This window comes from Stegastes partitus, unplaced genomic scaffold, assembly GCF_000690725.1.
Source record: "Stegastes partitus isolate 25-593 unplaced genomic scaffold, Stegastes_partitus-1.0.2 Scaffold951, whole genome shotgun sequence".
NCBI classification, from domain to species: Eukaryota; Metazoa; Chordata; class Actinopteri; family Pomacentridae; genus Stegastes; species Stegastes partitus.
The window spans coordinates 270,132-280,580 of record NW_007578682.1 but is presented as its reverse complement, the minus strand read 5'-3'; the positions used below and the strand labels follow the sequence as shown (position 1 = coordinate 280,580).

Genomic DNA, 10,449 nt, shown 5'->3' with positions numbered 1-10,449 from the left:
TCCCTCATAGAAGCTGCCAGGAGTGCATCTGTTAGATGGAAGTGGTGGGTAGCACAGGGTTCTAGGTTGTAGGTGGCAAATGCCAATCCCTCCTGGTGGCAACCTCCACTAGGGGAGGCAGACTAGTGTGCCTTTGAAGACCTGCATGGCAGTCACTAGACAGTGTAGGAGGGTGAAGGGTCTCCACATTCAAGGTATGACAGGCTGTTTATGAGCCAGAGGAGGACCATGCTTGGAGTTTGCTCATGAAAGTGAACTTTGTTTTTTCATAGAAGTTGGCATCTGATGCGTTTATGTGAAACTGTTGAACATTCTATCGAACTACTGGGTTGATGAAACGTACATCGCTGGTACAATCCACTATTGCTGCATCGCCAAGGGCCTACCAACCAACCAGTTTGGTCAGATGAGAGGATATTGAATTGAGCAGCCCATCTAGAAGCTACAACCTTAGTTCCAAGTGCCTTGGTCTTAGTATGCTGAGGTTCTTGAATCCAAGAACTGAACCAGAGTTCCTGGTCTTTGCTCCCTCTGTTAACAGTAGCTGCCTTCCACAGATTTTTTTGGACTTATAGGCCGTTTCTGACTGTATCCTTGTTTTTCAGGTTGCTGTGTGGGCCAACGACGGCGATGCCGTGTTCATCCGGGAGTTCACTCTGATTCGACGGGATCACCTTCCTGAAGAGCCCCTCCACGACGGCAGCCAAAACCCAGAAGACCCGGTAGGTTCCCCGTCAGAAAACACTGCGCTCGCTGTGTTGCTGAATCCCATCAGGCTGCTTTTTAAAAAAAAAAAAAAAAAAAGTAAATCTCCAATTTTCTTCCCTTTAGAACTTACACGCAAAATAAATTGAAACGTCAGATAAAACTAAATCAGCCAATAAATCTATCGCAGCGTGTTTACGTAACGCGCCACACCAGAGGAGTGAGAAATCATCTGCGTTACACCTCGGTAATGAATGCGAGTGAATGATGATTGTGGGACCTTGGGAGAGGAGGTGTAATCTGACTGCCGGCTGACCCAGCCTGATGCGAAACAGGGCAAACACACACACTTAGCGCTCGCTGCATGGCCGAGGGTGGGGTGCCGTTTTTGCATCACATTACTCCCACTCTGTCATCGCCTCTGAGACATGAGTCCTGCCCGTAGCCGTTTTCTTAAGCCACTCTCTCACCCAGATGTTTTATCTAACCGAGGGAGCGGTTGAGCTGCTGTTGTCACACATGTCGATGCGCAGCTCGCCGATCTCATCATTCCTCCGCGATGGAATTGGTTCTGGCGCGATTTGAAAGGAATCTGTTGAATCCGATCGAAGGTTTTAAAACGAACTATCTTAATTTTAATGCCGCGTTTGTCGATTTGCGGCGGGAACATTATGCCGTTGACCCGACAGTGCTCAGGTTCTTCTGGTTCACGTCTGACCTGCTCTGTGAGGTGAAAGGTGAAAAAGTCCATCCAGCGCCACTTTTCACGCTTCAGCACGTGACCCTTTGACCTCGACACATTGAATATTCAGCGGCCGTCAACGCACTTTGAACACTAATCAAACGCAGTGACGTTCCTTTTGAAACAGAATATCAGCTTGAACTTGCCATCGTGCTTTAAAGCGAGATCACATGGGGCTTATGTGACAATTCACATGTGCTGGATAGCCTTTCAGATGAGCGGCGGGGAGCGGTCGCTTTCAGTTTTAAGAGCGGATCACAGATGAACATGCCTTCTCTAGTGAAGCTCTGTAATGTTAACGTTGCCCTGCCTAGTGACTTTAAATGATTTATATTGCTCAGTGTTTTTGGCCTGTCTTTGCTTTTTACGTGTTTTTTTTTTAATCCCAAAGGCAGACTTAATGGAAAAACCATTAAACAAAAAACTCTATTTGGAGAATTTAAAAAGTTGGGTACATGCTTCCAGTGCTGTAGTTAGAAACCACAGACAGCTGTCTTTACAGCCTTTGGATTTCACATTGTAACCGAGTAACGGTGTGATTTATGATGCGCTGACCTTGGGTGATTTTAAAAAAAATATGCATCAGCTAATTTTTGAGTGATTTTCAAAGCAAACACGCTGTGTTCGTGCCATCCGAGCCTCGGTTTCTCTTCATGGAGCAACACACAGGTGCTTTAGAAGTGGCAAAACATTGCTTTTCACCTTTTCTGTTAAAATAAATCAATAGTTTGCATAAAGAAGCACGAGAGAAAGCCGCAACATGATCGTCAAACTCTGATGCCAAAGCAGGAGAAATGAAGATGTCTGTATCCAGGATGACTTTTATGGGACATTTAGGGTCAGAATGAAAATTATTAGCGGTTAAAGTGAGTATAAAAGTCCACAATTATTGCTTCAAGTGCATAATTGAGTGGCAGAAGAGAAGAAGAAGACGTCTTAAGCCGAGCGGCGCTGCAGAGACTGGTATTCGCCGTATGCATGATGCAAGCATGTCCTGAGACGGAGGAGAACAGACTCCCAGGAGCCACACTTGTGATTCCTTTCACCACTCAGCTGGTTCCAGTCTGTGTGCCTGTGGCGCTGTTCTATGTTGGATCTAGGTTCAATATTAAGCTTGATTCGCGGCCAAGATAAACGCGGCTTAATTAGCAGGCGACCCAGGAGGCGGATCTCCGACTCCGAAAGTGTATTGGCTTTCTCTCGTTTAACTTTCATGCCTGTGTTGTGCCAGGGTCGGCCGGTGGGCAGCGGGACTGACCTCCCCAGCACCCTTTCCCCCTATTCCCCCAAGAGGGCCGCAGATGAATTGTTCTCTCCGAAGCAAAGTGTTTTTCCTGGCAGCCGCAGCGCGAGCTACTTCTGACACAGCTCAGGTTTAGCATACCTTTATAAATTAACCCATATTCGCTCTGTGTGATGCATGCATGTGCTGCAGAGCCTCAGACATGTCAGCATTCATAAACAGATATTAAGTAAGTTTATTGGGCTGAGAAGTTCCTGATTCACGGTGGGTCTGAAATGTTGGCTTTGCTGAATGAGTAAGACTGTGAAGATAAACACAAAGGCTTCTCGTAAATCTAATCGGCTTTTCCCGCTCATTGTTTTCCCATAAATGAGGCATGTTTGTTTGATCTGCTGCGGTTTTAAGACCCTCAAAATATGTTCTTAAATTGTGACTTTTTTGGTTTTTTTTAGTTTAGTTTAACTGTCAAATATGCTTAACTGCAAGGCAGGGAGCTAATCTAGAAGTTTGAAACTCAATCTCTTCAGAAGTTTCGGTTCCAAAAGGCGAAAACGCAGGTGGCAGCTACTCCTCAGCCTTGAGGGAGGGTTGGATTGAGGAAGAAAAAAGGGGAAGGAGGACAGAGAACAAGCTTTGTAAACGCTATAAGAGTTGGGATAGAAGAGACAGAAACAGCCTTCGGATAAAAGAGGAGATAGAAAGGGAGACACGCCACCCGGTTTTCTCCTCAGTCGCTACCGTCTAGACGGCAAATATGATCATTCTGTCAACAGTCAACTTTAAAGTGGGTTACTGAAAGCCGATCCTTCATTTGGTGGACGAGTGTGTGTGCATGTGTCGGTTACGGCTGTGTTTGTGTGACAGCGAAGGTTCCCACCAAGTCGTCTTACATGAAAACATATTGCTTTCACTTATTCGACATCATAATAAATCCTAAATGATAATGCAGATCGGATTCTGTTTAAAGCTGCGTTAAATGGATTTTTGGCCACGAGGAGGGAACAGAACAAGCTTCATATGGCTTATTAGAGCCTAATAAGGCTGTTATGTGTCTGCAAATAGTCATGTACATGTGAGACGATCACACTGAGACAAAGTAATATGATTCAATGGGAGTCCAAAAAAAGGTACCCAACAAAATTTAAACAATGAAAGACACTAAAATAGTTAGAACAGCTTTAATGTGTATAAACATTTACTTCAGTGTTTCATTAAATCTCTTATTGTGTTTCTAAAAATATCCACCAGTATATACAGAAAGTAAAGCAAGTCCACAGACAAACAATTCAAATGAAAGTTGAGCAGGAGTGAAAAAGATCCATGGATTCCTTATAATAAACGTTAGTAGTAGTGATGCACGATATTAAAATTTCTGGCCGATACCGATATCCGATATTATTATTATTTTTCGATTTCTGATATCGCTGATAACCAATATTACCAATGTTGATATTCAACATTTGTTCACACTGAAAAATAAGTATAACTGAGCACTGTGAGAACGTGAAAGCTATTTAGAAGAAGCCCAAATTAGACCACATAGTCTTCTTTGTTACATAGCAAAAGTAAAACATATTTAAAAATATTTTAACATATTTAAGTCCAGGACTATGTAAGTAAAAACATCTGGATAATAGCCGTAACATCAACTGTAGAGACAAAGGCGCTAATGTTAGACAATTATCGGCTAAATATGTTCATCGCACCGATACCGATATATGGGAAAAACACTAATATCGACCAATACCGATGTGGATGCCAATATATGGTGCATCCCTAGTTATAAGCAAAAACTTAACATTTACTATCCATTAACACCATTTTTCTGGATAATACACACCTAAAGTATTGTAAATTACCTGTACTGCCTGGTGCTAGTACCTCCTGCAGTTTAATACTGTAGCAACCAAACAGTTCAATGTTGGCAAGCAGAGTCTTTTGTAAAGCTTAACGACCTCCGGTCACTTTACACGTGTTAAATCAAACTGGAATCAGGTAAGATAGCATCTATAGTAAAACACAATCCTGGAGTTTTTAAACTGGAGCCAGCAGTATTTCCAAAAGTCTCTGTTGTAGTGGTCCTAACACACTGGAGTAGTGTCAATGTTAGGCATAAATGCAGAGAATGTTATGTGGTTTAAAAGGAAAACTAGGGCTGTCCCAATCAGCACACATGTCAAGTTTAGTTGTAGTACCTGGTTGCACCCCCAGGTGGAGCCTCGTAGTGTTTATTACTGTACCGACCAGAGGAGGTGAGCAGTTTCGTGTAAGCAAGCAGACAGCATTGTGGGGGTTTAGCTCATGAAGAAGCACCATGACAAAGACTTCTGAGATGCTTAATGATTACTGGCCACGACACATTACATCAAGCTGGGATCAACTAAAATATCATTCCTACATCCCAGTGGCACATGTAGTAGCCGGCTTGTGTCGTGCTTAAAACAGCAATATCATCACAGGGCAAAAGTCCAGCGACCTCAAACCTGAACAAAAACGTGTTAGTATAGACGTAGTCTGAGCCATCTTCAGTAAAAGATAAAAGATCCTTTGAACTGTAACCCATTTTACCTGCATTGAGGGTCAGGACACACTGACTGCTGCTCCGGGTCACATTTTGTGTTAAACACACCAAAACGGACCAGGATATTATGGGTTATGACAGCTAAGTGGTCGGTAATGACAGTCATTAGAGCCCCACTCTGCGGCAACGACTCGAGGCCCGGCGTTAGGACGTTTCCTCCTCGCCTGTCTTCACACGTTTCCTGGAATGGTCGGTTATGTCCTCCTTGTTTTATTTTCTCACCTTTTCTGCCTCTCATCTTTTTTAGACATTTGGTTAGACCGCTCTTCCTCTCTGCCCTATCTCACTTCATCACATGCCAAGCAGTTCAGGCTTTAATGTCTTTACACGCTCAATTGCACCTCAGGCAGCAACCGTCAGGGCTATTTCTTCCCTTTTTGAGAAGCTTCAGGCCTAACGAGAGTCGAGGCGGTTCCGTCTTTTGGCAGGGCGTCGGGGTTCGGAGTAATTGAGGTTGGGCGAGCGGGGCCAAGGGCCAGTCAGGGCGGCGGGCGTGGGAAGGAGCTCAGTGGCCATGGCAGCGGCAATAGCAGGGAAAGAGGCCCGTTGCTCAGCTGCATGCTGACTTGGCAGCTGTGTTTAGCGTGTAGCGCCAGGTGGAAAGGGCAGCGGTCTTGTGCAATTAAACACTTCATTTGTCTTCATTAAAAGGATGGACATGTTAGCTTTGGCAGGCGGGGAGGATGTTTAGGCTCAGGTTTTTTTGGTCGACGTGCTGTGCCCCCTGGTGTTTTACTACGTCAAGTTAAATGCTTTAGCACATTTCTGAGCTGTGAAATTAAATGGCGTTTAGTCAGTGCATGCGGTCTTCGTGGCAGTATCTCTTGGATTTTTGCAATGATGCATTCATGGACGGTTTAATGGACTGTTGACATGGACCGAAACCATGTTGGTTTTGAATTGCACTCAACAGAAAGAATACAGGCAGTGTGTTGGGGAGAAACAATGAACGTAATGCAACCAATGTTAGTTTGGTTGCAGAAAAGTTTCAAATGTTGGCAAGTACACTTACTTCTTGCTTGGAGGTAGATGTGGCGATTCATGCCAGTCAAATATGGTGAAAACATGACTGGAACCAGCAGATGGTTAGCTTAGCTTAGCATAAAACCTGGAAACAGGAAAGTAACTAAACTGACTCTATCCAAAAGTAGAGCTCCAGTGTATAAATGATGTAAAAATGGTGTTTTATATGTCAGACTATTTCTTGACTAGAGGCCTTAGATCATAAACCCGTGTGATGGCAAGGCATGTGCTATTTCTTTTAAATAAAGGGGACGATGCTGTCTTTTTATGGTAAAACAGAAGAGTTTATGTTCATATTTCCACTCTTGGGCTGTAGCCACATGTACAAGCTTGCAGCATCTGATGAAATATTAGGACGAATACATAACTGCATCATCAGCATAAGTGATACCAGCACCTATTGTTCTAATCAGTATTTATTATTACAATTGTGCCAATAATGTGGTTTGGTTGGTGCTCAAAAAGCTGGACACGAACAGACTGGTCAAGGATTTAGAGGGACGTTTAGGTGACTTCAATTTCTGCAAAAGAGTGAGGTTAAAATATGCACTAAAGTTGCTCTTTTTTAGTCAGTAAAAGAAAGAGTTTTAGATTTCATGTTCCTCATCTATTCTTCTATTACTTTTAATGATGCTTTAGGTTTGTGCTGCGGTATGGTTTTAGTATCTGTGTCTGCTATTTAGGTATCGTATCAGAGTGGTTGTGTTAAAGTGAGACTGTCGTGTAAAAGATCGAAGCCGAGTTCTTCATTCAGTTCCATCTGAACTCCACCCAGCCTTAATAAAAAACACACCATGTCCCATCACCCTCTCATGAAATCAATTTTCCTGATGTTTATTCATTATTAGGTTTGTTTTCTTTAGAGAAATTGATTTCTCTGGATTTATCCACATTGCATGCGATCGACTGGGCTGTTTATTAGAAACACAGCCTCAGTGTGAAGCAGCCTGCTGCAGTCGCATTGGAAAAGTCCAAACAGTGAGTTCATGACTACTTTTGTGACTCCACTTTGCCATGAATGCAGCTCTGTTTCTGCTTTGCCAGCAGTCTGAGAGATACCCTGCTGAAGTTTGTTTGCGACGGGCCAGGACTACACTTAGAGATTATTTTTTTTCTTCTTCAAAACAAGAGAAAGCAAGGCCTGAAAAGGAAAGCAGTGAATTAGGAGACGTTTGCCTCCCTGCCTTGTTCGCTTTGGCTGCCTGACTGGTGTTTGGCACATGCGAGTGCTGTTTAGAGGCTCGGTCCCAGCGCTCTTGAAGAAAGTGCTGAGCGCTGGTGAATGTGGTGTAAAGCCACGTGGCTTTGGACTGGGGATCTTTCTCTCACCCTTGTGTTTGTTCCATCAGCATATGTGTTGAGTAAATCGTTGGCCCGCACCGCTCCACAGCGAATATCTCCCCCCCGCTTGATGTGGTCTCACATCAGTGCGCTGTGGGCACTGGAGTGGTGCTGCTGAGGTAATACCACCAGGGACAAGCGCTCACCACAACACCCACATAACAAATGTGGGTGTGTGTGAGTGTGTGTGAATGCATGCAGCCAGTTGTGTGTCTGCTGCTGGCTACCGCTGCACGCACACTCCCATCTGCACGCCGTACCCTCATGTAATCCCATTTGCGTTGCTGACATGTGCATATACTCGGCTGCACGGGAATCCATGTGTTTGTGATTTTTGCGCCTTTTGCATTCGACACTATCACATGTCACAAAACGATGCCTTTGATTAATGGGGAAAATCCTCCCCTCCTCTCACCTACCTCACCCTCCGCAGCCTCTCCTCAGGCGTGTGAAGGCACGTTTTCTGAGCGAGTGATTGATTTCTAATTGTTTACATTTCAGGTTGCACTCCCCGTTGCACATGTTTGTATTCTCCTCCACGCTCGACGTGCACAGACACAAACAGAGGCGCACAATGGGGATGTGCAGATGCCAGAAGGTTTCATCCAGGAATCTTTTTTTGGACGTCTCCACCGAGGGTTTTTGGCACGGCGCGTACTAATTGTTACTATTAGGCCTTTTACTTTCTGGCTCTGGATGTGTGTTTGGGCACGTGGAGGAGATCATTCAAGGCCTCTGCCATGAATGTGGTTTCATTCTGGTTAAATAAGAGCATTAAATTAAGTTTTACAGCCAAGTAATAACATCTCAATCTAACATCTTGTGGATGTAATTCCCCCACCCACTCCCGCTCTTGGACGGTGCCGTTAAAGAAATCAACAGAGAAGTTTGCTTTCAAATAAAACTGTCTCGAGGACGAGTTGTTTTTCACCTTGTGGCTCTTGACTTGAAATAAACTGACTAACTGCAGGGAGGCAGTTACTAACTTTAACGGCTTCAGTAGCGAGCCAACGTGAGGTTCTGTTCCGAGCGGGCGCTTGGCTGAGGCAGCCTGTAGCCGGTCTCCAGTGTAAGCAGCAGCGTTAACCTGAGTTACAGCAGTAATTACCTGCTGCTGAAGGATCCCTGCCACCCATGCGCAACAGGGCTTAGGTTAAGCAGTGGGCAAGCTGCAACCCAAGGCGTATCCCTGCCTTTAATGTGGGCTCTAATTGCTCCGTGTGGTGGTATTACAGTACAGTAGCAGAGCAAACATACACGTCTCTCAGTTTTCCTATCTGGAAATCTGTCCTGCTCCGGTTCTGGTGGGATGGTCCGGGTGCATCCAGTACAGCTGGATGGAGTTTGAGTATCGTATTAGCACGCCTCGCGCTAGTCTCCTCTTTCAGGCATTATGAAGTGATGATTGTAGCTTGGATTATCTGATGCTCGTGCACAAAGTAAAAATGACTAAACAAAAAAACAAAAGAGAGAACATCAAGGAGTTATGGGCTGTCAAATATACCCTCATTTCACATGTTTTTTGGTTTTAGTCACAAGAAAGCTGGATAAGATAACTAAGATAATCCATCTAGAACAACAATAAAACCACCTGCCTCGTAATGTGTAGGTTCCCCTCGTGCCACCAAAACCAAGGCATGAATATGACATCGTGACAGTGGATCTTTGGATCCCGTGGGGCCTCAATGGATCAGATTTGTTTTGTTGCTTGATCGGATGGGATTTAGGGAAGTTGGAGGTGTTTAGGTCGGGGGGTGTGCGTCAAAGTAACGTCCACATGAATGCCAGAGGTTCCCCAGTGGAACATTGCTTTATAACAAGATGTCGTTCCCGTCACCGGTCAGTGGTTTTAATGCAGCAGCTTATTGGTAGAAGGCGTTTGAATGTGACTTTGAAGATGTCAAAATGGCCACGATGCCAAGTTGGCACTTATGACTTCCTTGTTCTTTCGCAATAACGTTTAACAATTATCGTTAAACACTCATATATTAGTCCCGTCTTTCTTGTAAGTTCTTTTTTCCCATTCTGCAACAACTCCAGCAGTAGCTTTTTGTTCCCTTTTCTTTAAAGGGCTCTGCTTCTCCACATTCGTCTGTTTTGGCATTTTCAGCTTTTCTACAATCATCAACTACGTCCTTCACCGTAATCCGTTCTGGACAATCTATCTTTCCAAAAATGTAATTTAAACTGGGGCACGAAGCGGTGGAGCTCGTCTGCACCCGTGAGAGGCTCTAAGGTTCTCACAGACCAGCATCTTTGGTTGCGCAGGGCTTACGACATATTGAAAGAAGGTCTGAACGCGCTGCACGCTGAGCACACTAGTGTAAATACGGCGAGCGTTAACATGAGAAAACCTACAGGAGCTCGCCCTGCCTTCGCCTGCACACACTCACAGACGGGTTTCGCTCTCAGGCGGCCCTGGGAGAGAATGTAATCTGTTCACAAACCACAAAATTGAAAAATGACCCTGACGCTCTTCCAAGCTGAAGAGCGAACAATGCTTGCAACACAAGAAGGCCTACTTAGACCAAATCTTTATACAACACAGAGGTAAGCCTTTAAATTCAAATAAGCATCATTTAAGGATCTCTTTAGGTTGTGTTCATCAGAGTCCCTCTTTCTGCTGCTCACACACACTTTAATTATGTGGAGAGCATAAAGCTGTGCAGACTTACACCCTTATAGACTTAATAAGTGTCTCCGGTCACATGCGTGCACAGAGTAAATAAATATTTTGGGATTATCATTTTGGGTATTTTAGGCTTTTATCAGAAACAAAGGCCTCTGGTTGGTTACTTAAACATTATGTGCACA

The 10,449-nt window shown here is 44.3% G+C and overlaps 1 protein-coding gene across 1 annotated transcript in view; it reads left to right on the top strand.

Moving 5' to 3' along the window:
- The first annotated feature begins 589 nt into the window (after positions 1-589).
- The window catches only part of LOC103366508 (ADAMTS-like protein 1), a 72,956-nt gene continuing 63,096 nt past the window's right edge, over positions 590-10,449 (top strand). The window contains exon 1 of the mRNA XM_008294256.1: positions 590-722. The gene's annotated coding sequence lies outside the window, so the exon portion shown is untranslated. The remainder of the gene's footprint in view (positions 723-10,449) is intronic.